The sequence below is a fragment of the Herpailurus yagouaroundi genome, unplaced genomic scaffold (assembly GCF_014898765.1).
Source record: "Herpailurus yagouaroundi ecotype Mexico unplaced genomic scaffold, PumYag 100, whole genome shotgun sequence".
NCBI lineage: Eukaryota > Metazoa > Chordata > Mammalia > Carnivora > Felidae > Herpailurus > Herpailurus yagouaroundi.
In genome coordinates, this window is record NW_024412391.1 from 26,152,206 (window position 1) to 26,165,677 (window position 13,472).

Here is a 13,472-nt window from a genome sequence, read left to right on the forward strand (position 1 = left end):
AGCTACATAATCTTGGAATAGTTATTATGATTTCTTAATCTATAAGGAAAAAATTACCAAAATATTTTTGTAGATTATTATAGGAATTAAATAAAATGTTGATAGCTTCCACTACCTCCATCACCTCCCTGCCCAAAATCAGTATTAACAAAATACTTGACTTTAAAAATTTGCCCTGGAAATTTAAAAAATATCAATGTTAAAATTACCATCCTGTAATTTCTAGAAACACCTATTTTAAAAATTAAAAAACATCACCCCCTCCAGACTCCTGATTCTTCTCCCACCTTCTCTGATTCCTGAAAAATTACAAACGTAGATAAAATTTGAACAAGGTTTTCAGCACCACAAAAATATTTTGTCTTTATCTGGGACTCTGAATCTACTTTACAACAGTGAATAGCCTTCATATTTTCATTCCTGTCTTTCATACACAATCTAGCCCATCAAGTTTGAGGAGTGATCTATTTAAAAGAAAGGAACAAAATAAAGGTAATAGTACAGTTCTGCCTGCTATCTTTTTTTCTAATATCAGTTTATGTTCCCCAATAATGTGCCCTGCCCTTCCTTTTTTCATATTATTACGCCTCAGCCTGCAAACACAAGCCTGTTGCTTTAGCATTTTTCAAAATCCCTAATTTTTTCTTCAAACTTCCTGAGGCTATTCATAGAGATCACAAAAATATAAAGTATTTATCTACATGTACATATGCTCCCTTTGCAAAATTTGGACATTTTCTTTCACAATTTGAACTTAACAAAATGATCTCTAACACAGTATTGTTAGATGACTTTCTTTCTATCCCTAAAATTTTTTATAACTGCAAAATTTGTGTTGTATGTTAACAACTCTCCTTATTCTTCAGCTCCATTTCCTTCTAGAATAGCAAATCATATCATTTTACATAAATATTTAGGAATTTTTAATTGTTTATTGAAATATAACTAGATACAGAAGTGCACAAATCATAAATGTGTGACTCAGTGAATTCTCACAAAGTGAATATATCCACATCACCAACTCCCAGTTTAGGAAGTAGAACATTTACAAGACCCAAAATGCCTTTATTCAGTTACTACCTATCCTTCTTCCCAAGTAAAGTAACCACTATCCTGACTTCTAATACCTTAGATTAATTTTCTGTGTTTTGTGCTTTACATAAGTAGATTATACACTATGTTCTCTTTTGTGTCTGGCTTCTTTTGCTCAGCCTGTTTGTAAGATTTGTTCATAATGCTGTATAATAATTCATTCATTTGCATTGTGGTATAGTATTCCATTGTATGAATATAGTAATCGTATTTATCCATTCTATCATTGATAGACATTTAAGTTGTTTCCAGTTTGAAATGAAAATATGTGGAAAATAGTCTGTTGGAACTATTCCTAAGAGAGAAATTATTGCATCATAGGTTTCTGTATATATTCAAATTTAATAGATACTATCAAACTTTTTTTCCAAAATACTTACACATACCTATCTGCAGTATAAATTAGTGCTTGCAGATATATCTTTGTCAAACCCTGTATTTCTAACCTAACTGTGATTCTATATTTAAAATAGATCTCTTACATACAAACAAGTTAGGTCTAAGTTTTTAAATTGACTCTGCCTTTTAATTAGTATGTTTAGATCATTCACATTTAAAGTGATTATTTACATACATGGTTTAACAGCGACCATATTTGTAACTATTTTCTGTTTGTTACCCTTGTCCTCTTTCTTTTTGTGTCTTCTACTCTTTCTGCCTTTATGGTTTTAATTGAGAATTTTATATGATTCCATTTTCTCCTCCTTTCTTAGTCTATCAATTATCCTTCTTTAAAAAAAATGTTTGTGGTTGTCTTAGAGTTTCCAATATACATTTATAACCAATCTAAGTCTATTTTCAAGTTTTATTTTATATTTGAGAGAGAGAGAGAGAAGGAGAGAGAGAGAGAAGTGATCCGGGGAGGGGCAGAGAGATGGAGACAGAATCTGAAGCAGGCTCCAGACTCCAAACTGTCAGCACAAAGCCCAACACAGGGCTCCAACTCACAAACTGTGAGATCATCACTTGAGCCAAATTCAGACGCTTAACCAATGAGCCACCCAGGTGCCCCAATTTTCAAATAACACTATACCACTTCATAGGTAGTTAAGGTGCTTTATAACAGATCATTGCCAGTTCCTTTCTTCTGTATGGTATGACATTGGTGTCATTTATTTCATCTATCCATAAGTAATAATCACTGCAATAATCATTGTTGCTATTATTATTATTTTGGACAAATTGTTCCTGCTAGATGGAACATAAGAAAGACAAAAGGCTATATTTTACCTTCACATTACTTTTTTAACACCATTTATGTAAATCTGTTTCTGATCTATATAATTTTCCTTCTCTCTGAGCAACTTCCTTAACATTTCTTGCAAGGCAGGTTTATTGACTACAGCTCCCTCATATTTTTGTTTTTCTGAAAAGTTTTTATTTCTCCTTCACTTTTTAGGGACAATTCTACTAGAATTCTAGAATAGTAGTTTTTTTCTTTCAACACTTCCAAACTTTTTTGTCATCTGAGACTATGTTACTTTCATACCTTCTTTGAAAAATAATAACCAACTAGCTTCATGGATAAATTTTCCTAATATACACAGAATAATGCTGACATTTATTGAGTACTGATTATATGCCAGACTCTTTTCTACATGCTTCATGTGTATTTCCCCATTAATCTTCACAACTATCCTGTGAGGTAAATACTACTATTATTGCAGATGGGAAAACTGAGACTTTTAAGTAACTTGCCATATATCATTCAGGCATCAAGTGACAAACTACCTTGCCAGACTGCCTGAGAGTCAATGCATCCCAGTATATTTTAAATATATCAAATACACAGCTATTGTGGTCCTTTGAAAAAGGAATCTTCTTTCCATTGCTAAGATATCCTTAATTACATTGTTGTGTACTGTCCCACCACAGCAGTCTTTTCAAATAACAACCTGAAAACCCTAGCAACTTGGCTCTGGTACTGTGCTTTTATAACTCTTTTCTCCTCCTCCTGTGCAGGATCCTAAATCCTTAAGCTGAGGCTATCCCAATGAAACTAAATAAAAACCCACTAACTAGAAGAAGAAGTTTGTTAATATGACTGTGAATTTGTCTTTCTCACAGTCAGATCCAATGAAGAAACATATTCCCTGAACTAAAGGGTATTTATTAGCAAAGCCTGGAATCATTGCTGCCATAGACTGTCTGAGTCAATGAAATGGCAAAGCGGGGAATATTCACTAGAGGTTACCTCCATGGCCTCTACAGTCCTGCCACATAAAGTGTGCCCTGGGGACCTTCAGTATTAGCATCAACTGATATCTTATTATAAGTGCAGAATCCCAGGCTCCATCCAGACCCACTGAATTTTCATTTTATCAGGGTACCCAAGTATTAGGGCGCCTGGGTGGCTCGGTCAGTTGAGCATCCGACTTTGGTTCATGATCTCACATTTCGTGGGTAAAAGCCCCATGTTGGGCTCTGTGCTGACTGCTCAGAGCCTGGAGCCTACTTCCGATTCTGTCTCCCTCTCTCTCTACTCCTCCCCACCTCTCTCTCTCTCTCTCTCTCTCTCTCTCTCTCTCTCTCTCAAAAATAAACAAGCATTAAAAAACAAAATATAAAATAAAATAAAAATAAGTATATATCCAAGCTCTGATATATTCTTTTACCTCCAATTACATATCCATTTTGGAGATACTGAGATGAATCCCTGAATGCTGGAAGGCAAAGAAGGCAGAAAGGGAAGGAAGACTGAACCAAACCAATGTGGGGGTAGGAAGTGGAGAGTTTGCATAAGTAGTCAAAATGTGAAACACTTCAGGTAAAGAAGTGAAGCAAGGGAGGTAGCCAAGGGTCATAAGTCAAGGACAATATGTCCACAGGAAGTCCTGTGCCATTACATCTAGGAAGAAATCTCTTACAAAACGAGATTGGTAAGAAAGGAATAGGAGGTAGAACACAGGCTGTTGCCGGTGCCATCTGTTGATGGCAGTGCAGACAGGGTGAAGGATGGAAGATTTTCTGGAACCTGAGAGATGCTAGAAGCCAGCAGGTTGGGCTCCATAGAGGCGCATGGAGAAGCTGTCATGTGATACTGTCCATGAAATTGTATTACAAGCCCCACTTCTCATGTGGGGAGCAAATAAATACTTTATATATGTCAATTGCAATACGAAGTTCAAACCAGTCAATGGATTATGAGAGTTCATTGAACATCTGTGAGATAGTACTGCTATAGTCCATCTCCTCTCTTGAAGCCTTAAATCTGATAAGGAAGAAAAGGCAGACAGATAAAGTGAAACAGCAAGCATCTAACTGTATGTTAACAGAATTCATCAAGCATCTACCATGTGCTAGGAGGAGTGTAAGCTGCTTACAACATGTTTAAACATACAGCAACTCAGTTCAATGAGATTTGTGTTGTTATGGTTATATTATAAGTAAACTGAGCCAAGAGAATTATGCAACCTGCCATATCCATACAGGCACTAATTGGCAAACCTGGTATGTGAGTCTAAGAAGCAGGCTATGCCCTTGTTTATAGACACCAAGTTACATAGAAAGTAAGAGATCGAGGGATTGTGGTGTGTGAGAGCTTCTGTGTGGTGTGTGTGGGGAAGGGAGTTATTAAAGAATGTGAAAATTCGGGGCGCCTGGGTGGCGCAGTCGGTTAAGCGTCCGACTTCAGCCAGTCACGATCTCGTGGTCCGTGAGTTCGAGCCCCGCGTCGGGCTCTGGGCTGATGGCTCGGAGCCTGGAGCCTGTTTCCGATTCTGTGTCTCCCTCTCTCTCTGCCCCTCCCCCGTTCATGCTCTGTCTCTCTCTGTCCCAAAAATAAAAAAAATAAAAAATAAAAAAATAAAAAATAAAGAATGTGAAAATGATGTGTTAAATAAGAAATAACCCTGACACATATGCTAGAGGATCTTCACTGGTCTTTTCTGACTTTGCTTTTTCTGGAACACATATTGCCAGCACAGATGATGTATTGAACAGCCTGAAGCTGGTGGTCAATTTTGGGTCTACTGTGAACCCCTGGATTCAATGACTTTACCTTCTTTTACTTCCCAGTGTGAGCAAGGATAAAGTTAATGGTGTATAACTAATGATATCATAAATTTGCAGCCACTACTGAGCTATTTGCAAGCTGCTTGTCACTATATACTGGGTTTACTCACCCCACTCCCTTTCTTATAATCCACCACCAACTATTTCTTTATAGCTTTGTGCTCCACCATGAGAGAAACACAGCAAACACGAACAAATTCATGAAGTTCGCCTCTGCACTCCAGATGGTTGATGTGTGCCAAGTTTGAGAAATCCAGTAAATCAATGGATGCATGCTGCTAGATATCTGCTTAATCTTGCCCCACAGAATGACCTTGAGAGTTCCATCTCAAAACTGGTCATAATTTACATTGTATTAAATTAAAGAGGAAGAAGTTTTAATCCCACCAATTACAGTTTATGCTTTTGAAACCCAATAATAAACAAAACTAAATTATGAAAGCAGCAGCATGTCTAGAATACAAAGTGGGATGTCTGTGCCCTACGTAGTGTTGGTCTTAGTGCTTTAGCTCAATAGCATTATCTGGGGGCAGGGGAAGAGGGAGGGTGGTTAAGAAACTGTCTTTACTAATACTATTTCAAAGATGTATTTAAAGGCACTTCAGATTTGTGAAATCCTTCATCCAGTTAAAAACTGCACTTTTGACAAATGAGGGTACTTTTAGAAGAAAAGGAAAGGTTCTGGGATTGTATAATAAATTATAAAAGAAATTAAATACTGATTAGTCTGGAAAAGAAAAAAATATGGGTGGGAGAAGATTTCTTAAAACACTCGCATATCACCTTCATAAACTTCAATCCCCATGCAAACTACTACTCTCTTTTTTTTTAAAGTAAGTTTTATACTTATTACCATTTTAAAGATGAATAAATTGAGATACATCAGTAGCATGTAAGTTGTCCAATTGGTAGGACCAGTTTTCAAACAAGACAGATGCTGGATCTGTATTTTACTCCTTACACAAGATAACCAGAAAGTAAGTTCATTGCTGTTGAAACTAAACACCTTCATACAATGTATTTTTTTGTGAAGATGAATGGATTTTAATATAACAAAATATGAAATGTTTGTTGATAGGGTTTTAGTTTCCACATTGCAACTAATATTTTTTAAATTTTTTATTTAAACCCCAATTAGTTAACATATGGTGTAATAATGGTCTCAGGAGTAGAATTTAGTGATTCTTCACTTACACATAACACCCAGTGCTTACACATAACACATAACACCCAGTGCTCATCCCAGAAAGTGCCGTCGTTAATGCCCATCACCCATTTAGCCCATCCCCCGACCCAACACCCCTCCAGCAACCCTCATTTGTTCTCTGTATTTAAGAGTCTCTTATTGCTTTTCTCCCATTCTATTTTTATCTTACTTTCCTTCCCTTCCTCTAGGTTCATCTTTTGTGCTTCTTAAATTCCACATATGAGGGAAAACATATAATATTTATCTTTCTCTGACTGACTTATTTTGCTTAGCATAATACATTCTAACTTTATCCACGTTGTTGCAAATAGCAAGATCTCATTCATTTTCATCGCTGGGTAGTATTCCGTTGTATATATGTATATACCACAGCTTCTTTATCCATTCATCAATCAGTGGACATTTGGATCTTTCCATAATTTGGCTACTGTTGATAATCCTGCTATAAACATTAGGGTGCATGTGGCCCTTTGAATCAGCACTTTTTTGTCCTTTGGATAAATACCTAGGAGTGTAGTCGCTGGGTCATAGCGTGGCTCTGTTTTTAATTACTCCCTTTCATGTTCAAGCTCGCCTTTCGTCTTTTTTTTTTTTTTAATTTTTTTTTCAACGTTTATTTATTTTTGGGACAGAGAGAGACAGAGCATGAACGGGGGAGGGGCAGAGAGAGAGGGAGACACAGAATCGGAAACAGGCTCCAGGCTCCGAGCCATCAGCCCAGAGCCTGACGCGGGGCTCGAACTCCCGGACCGCGAGATCGTGACCTGGCTGAAGTCGGACGCTTAACCGACTGTGCCACCCAGGCGCCCCTCGCCTTTTGTCTTAAGCCTTCACACGCCAGTCTACATTGGCAACAGCTGTCCTAGTCAGAGACCTTTTTTGCCTCTTTGACATCCTCTTGACATCTAATCTCACCCATGAGAGTCAAGTGGCTCTTCATGGAACTCATTTAAGAATTCTGGATGTACTTTTATCAGAGCACTGGTAATTCTGGCTAATGACTATTTAACCTGATAACTATAGGGTAGAGATTTTTAATATCTATTTCTGTATTTAGGATCTGAGTCAGACTGTGGTCACTAGATATGTGGTAGATGAATGAGTAGATGAATAAATGATGAATGAATAGCATAAGGAAGGAAAAGTAGACTTGTTCTCTGTTGCTCTCCTGTTCTTCAACCAGTGGGTAGAAAGATACTGTGGCCAGATTTAGCAAATAAAAATTTAAAAAGCTCTGTTAAATCTAAACGTCAGATAACATTAAATCATTTTTATAGATAATAATGATGCAAGAACCAAATAATGCAAGAACACCTTGTATTTTATCTAGCAATCCTAAAAGTATGAAGACACAAATTTCAGCTCAATATGAGAAAAAAAAAGGCTTCTAGAAGCATGATTGGTACAGGAAACTTCAGGAAGCATGTTTCCAGACCTTATTATTTGAGCATAGGATGGATGCCAGATGAGTTCTGGACTTATCCTTGAATTTGTTAAATTTTTTCTTGTCCGTTTCTTATTAAGCAGTACATTTTGATAAAATTTGCATACAGATATAACTAGACCTGGAGAGTGAATATTTCATATGCAAATTATACACTCCACATCCAAGTGGATGTGGATCTTTTAACTGTAAAAATCTATTGACCACACCGCTGTCAGTTTCTTTTTGAAGGCTATCTTAAATTACAGTGCATTATTGATGTATTTGAAATAAATGTAAGTTCAAGTTGACCAAACTACTTAATTCAGATTCCATCTCTGCCCTAAGTAAAGGCATCCTATGATAAGTTGTTTTATCTCTGCACCATAGCTATGGAACACAAATTCTATTATCTGCCTCACTAGGTACCCTGTGGGTTGATGGGTTCAGTACAGTCAATACGTGCATTGCTATGTAAAATTAAAAGTTATTGGTATTAATTATTACAATCCAGCTACGGTTCACATCTTGATTACACATTACCATTTTTGCCTTAATTTTCTACTTTTGTCAAGTATGATTTCCAAAAAGATTAATAAATTCTTAATAAATTAAACCCAAAGAAAAAATTGAGTATGACAAAAGTGATAATAATAATAACAATAATAATAATAATATCATGACAAAAAAGTAAATAGCAGGACTCCGTGGAAGCCTATTTAGCTACAAAATTATATTAAATTATTTTCAAATAATATAAACATATGACAACCAATAAAAATAACATTCTTCTTCAGCACTCTAATGTAGTTATGATATGCCAAATAATTATGATATACCACAAAAATAAAAGATATAGATGTACTTAATGACATGAGTGGTAGCCATGTGAAATTGCCATATATTACCTACAAAAATGACAGTATCATGTGGTTCAAAGCAAAAATAAGCCATTGTCTATGAGTCCCCATAAAGAATGTGTCTTTTTTTTTTCCTGGAAATAGTTTTCATCAGAAAATGTATACTTAATATCTAAATGCAGAATAATGAGGGGAGATTTCAAATATAATGATCTTCTAAAGTTTCTGAGAGGGGCGACTGGGTGAGTCAATTAAGCAACCAACTTCCTCTCAGGTCATGATCTCACAGCTCATGAGTTCGAGCCCTGTGTCGGGCTCTGTGCTGACAACTTGGAGCCTGGAGCTTGCTTCAGATTCTGTGTTCCCTTTCTCTGCCCCTCCCCTGCTTGTGCTCTCTCTCTCTCTCTTTCTCTCTCAAATAATAAATAAACATTTAAAAAACATAGCTGACCCAATCATGTCTGAATTTAAGAAAAATGAAAAAAAAATTACTATGGGTACATGTATCTCATTTGATATTTGGGATATGTGTATTCTAAAAATGTAGTCATTGTTTATCTGAAATTCAAATTTAAGTGTGCCTCCTGTATTTTAATTTGTTAAATGACAACTTTCAAATTAAAAGTAAAGTCATTTTTGACATCCTGTTTTACTGATATTCTTACATGTAACATTCTCACCTAAACAGCAATCCTACCAGTTAGATTCCAATTTATTTTTCAAATTGGCAGTGGATAGGCACACCTGTCTTCTGAATGCCAGTAAAATCTTTTGCCCTGCTGAATGTTACAAAACGGAATTAATGTCCTTTAGTCAAAATCTGACCCAAAAACATTATCAATAATTGAAATAATTGGTAATGTAAGATTTATAATAGAGGGTCAATCTAGAATTTTGCTATTTAATGAAAACCTGAGGCTGTTAGACTGAAAATAGAATTTTTAAACAAACTTAATTTCAAAATAGTTTTGGAAGAAGTGTTGAAAGAGTGTTACAGAGTTCTGCAATACCCCACACCCAGTTTTCCCCTATTGTCAACATTACTATGATATGTCTTCACAACTAATAGTGTAATGTTAATACGTTATTACACCTGAGGTCAATACTTTATTCAGACTTCCTTATTGTATACCCAATGTTCTTTTTCTATCCCAGGATTCCAACCAGGATAACATATTCAGTGTCACATCTCCTTAGCTGAAGCTGCATCTTCACTGTGACACTTTTTCAGACTGTCCTTGTTTTTGATGACCTTAAGCATTTGAAGTACAGGTCAGCCAATGTGTAGAATATTCTTCAGTTTGGATTTGCCTAATGTTTTTCTCATGGTTACATAGTGGTTATGAACGTTTGGGAAAAAGACTACAAAGGTAACGTGCTATTCTCATCACATTCTATCAAAGGCACGTGCTACTAACATTATTTATTATTCATTATGTTAACCTTGTCATAATGTTTATCAGGTTTCTCTACTGCAGTGTTACTTTTTTTTCCATTTCCATACTGTATTTACTTTTAAAAAGTCACCATGTGTACTCCACATTTAAGAAGTGAGTTGAGGGGCACCTGGGTGGCTCAGTCGGTAAGGTGTCTGACTTCAGCTCAGGTCATGATCTCACAGTCCGTGAGTTCGAGGCCCATTTCGGGCTCTGTGCTGACAGCTCAGAGCCTGGAGTCTGCTTCCGATTCTGTGTCTCCCTCTCCCTCTCTCTGCCCTTCCCCTACTCACGCTCTGTCTGTCTCTGTCTCAAAAATAAATAAAAACATTAAAAAAAAGAAGTGAGTTGAGGGGTGCTATAGTCTAAATGTTTGTATCCCCCAAAACTTCATATGTTGAAATCTTAACCCTCAAGGGGGTTGACATCAGTAGGTGGTGCCTTTGGAAAGTGCTTCTCTTAGGTCATTAGGGAGAAGCCTTCATGAATGGGATTAACGCTCTAGAGACCACACAGGGCTTCCTAGCACCCTCCACCATGTGAGGTTAAAAAAAGTCTATAACCCAGAAAAGGGGCCTCACCTGACCATGCTGGCACCCTCATCTGAGACTTCAAGCCTCCAGAACCATGAGAAATAAATTTCTGTTATTTAAAAGCCACCCAGCCTGTGACATTTTGTTATAGTATCCCAAATGGACTAAGACAAGGAGTGATATCTACATAAATTGGAATTCTTCTGTGAGATTTATTTGTTCTCCCCATTCATTCCTTCTTCATTTATTCAATAATCTGTTTATATCTGTATGGATTCATGAATATTTTATACTTTGGGTTATAACCCAATAGTATGTTATTACTTTTGTGGCTCATTTTTCTAGCTTTGGCATTGGGAGCTTTTCAATTGACTCTTGTGTCCCTTTGATATACCCATATCATTTTGCTTTTTTAAGTACCTCCTTACTTTCTGACACAAGAAGCCCCCGGATCAAATTGTTCCACATTTGCCACTGGAACTCTTTCAGTTGGCTCATATATCCCCGTGATACATCCCATCATTGTGTTTTGAATTGATTTTAGCACTCACTTTCAGACACTACAAGATACTCCAGGCTCATCTTGTATGTCCTCTGCCTTAAACCTCAAAATCAGCCATTTCTCCAAAGTGCCTTGGTTCCTTTTATTAGTGTACAATAGTAGGAATTGAGATCTAGGTGCTAGGTGTACTTGTTGCTATAAGGGTGTCATTGCCTTTAGTCTCTCAATAGGCAGAGCTAGGACACATATGTGTGTATACTAACCTGTGTGTATACACATATGTGTTCTACATCCATCTATATCTATATTAAGGTAAATATGAATTCACACTAAAATCTCTGATTTTCACTAAGTACCACATAGTTGAATCTAGACTCTTTCTCATCCCTTGTTTATCTGTAACTTCTCCTTACAACAGTGAGAAACCTCCCTCTCCTCATCTGCCATCCACTTACTTATTTTTTCAATCCTTATACATGGATAGTGATTTCAGAGTGGTTAATGCATACCCTTGTAACAAAAAATTTTACCAGATACAGCACAGTGATTATGTATAGTTCCTAAAGTTGGAGTCCCCACTCATTTCCAGAGGTACGTATATCATCGGCACCTTTCTTTTTCCATTCCCTTCAAAGAGGTTATGTCACACATTGTAATATGGATTATTTTATCACAGTCTGCATTCCTCCTGGGATTCTTCCAGTCTCCTAATTGACTTTTCATTATTTTCATATAATTAAGGTTCATTTTTTGTGGTCTAAGATTCAATGGATTTTTACAACTGTATAGTACCGTGTCTCCAGTATCATACAGAGTTGTGTCGCCTAATAAATACCCTGAGCTTATCTGTTCAACCCATCCCCCTTTTCCTAACTCCCTGAAAACACTCTGCTACCTACTCTATAGTTTTACTTTTCTAGGATGTCATTTAGTAGAAAAATAAAGTACGGAGTCTTTTCCTACAGACTTCTTTCACTTGGCAATTTGCATTTAGGATTCATCCATGTTTTAGGGTGACTTGACAGTTCATTCCATGTTATCTCTGGAGAGTATTCCCTTTTATAGTTGTACCACAGTTTCTCTACCTGTTGAAAGACATCTTGATTGTATCCAACTTTTGGCAATCATGAATAAAACCACACATGCAGAATTTTGTGAAAACACAAGTTTTCAAATCTAGAAGTGCTTTTGCTAGATAGTTTGGTAAAAAATACATTTAGCTTTGTAAGAAACTGCCAAACTGTCTTCCAAAATGGGTGTACCATTTTGCATTTCCACCAGCAATGAATGAAAGTTCCCATTGTTCTGTATGCTCACCAGCCATTGATATTATCAGCTTCTAATATTTTTTATAAAGCAGATCTACTGACAACAAATTCCCTAGGGTTTTTTTCCCCAGAAGTCATTGTTCTTCACTTACAAATTTTTCCAGATACACAATTCTAATTTAATAGCTTTTTCTTTCAACATTTTAAAGATTTCACTGTACTCCTTGCTTGCATGGAGTATGATGAAAGAGTCTGATAATGAATTATTACACTTGTCCCACTCCATGACTAGCTTTCTTCAAGATTTTCTCTTTGTCTTTATTTTTCTGCAATTTGAAGGTTATGTGCCTATAGCTTTTTTTAAATCCTGTTTTATGTTTTCTAAGCTACTTGTATCTGTGATTTGGTCTCTGTTATTAATTTTTGAAGGTCATTGGCCATTATGAGTTCAAATATTTCTTCTGTCCATTCTCTGTCTTCTCATTCTTGTCTTCCAATTATATATATGTTACATATTTGGATATTGTCCTAAAGTTCTTGGATGCTCTGTTCCTTTCATTCTTTTACTATTATTATTATATTTACTGCATTTGAGAAGTTTCTATTCACCTGTCTTCAACATCACTGATCTGTCCTTAGCTATGTTGCATCTATCATTTCTCTTTGATGATTTTAGTCTCCATTTCCCTGTTTACATTAGCCATGCTATGTTGCATATTGTCTACATTTGCCATTGGAATATTTAAAATATTAATCATAGTTATTTTAACTTCTTTCTCTGATCATTCCAATATCTGTAACCAACAGTCTCTGACTTACATTGCCTTCCTTATTTCCCTGACTTTAAAAAGTGTCGATTATTCCCTTTTCAAATTATCTCTTACCAGTCCCTTAAACTATAACGAATTTCACAGTGTAACTTTATAGCATTCCAGCTGTAGGCTTTTACACTGTACATATTACTTAATGTGTCAGAGTTCATTCAGGAAGCAAAAACCACACCTGTAATTTGAACAGCAAGAATTAATATAAGGAATTGTTAACTAATAAAAAGTGATTACTAAAAGGAGCAAAAAAGGACTCTATGAGGTGCAGAACACAGCTACTTTGTTTGTAGGAAAATAATAAGGAAATAAT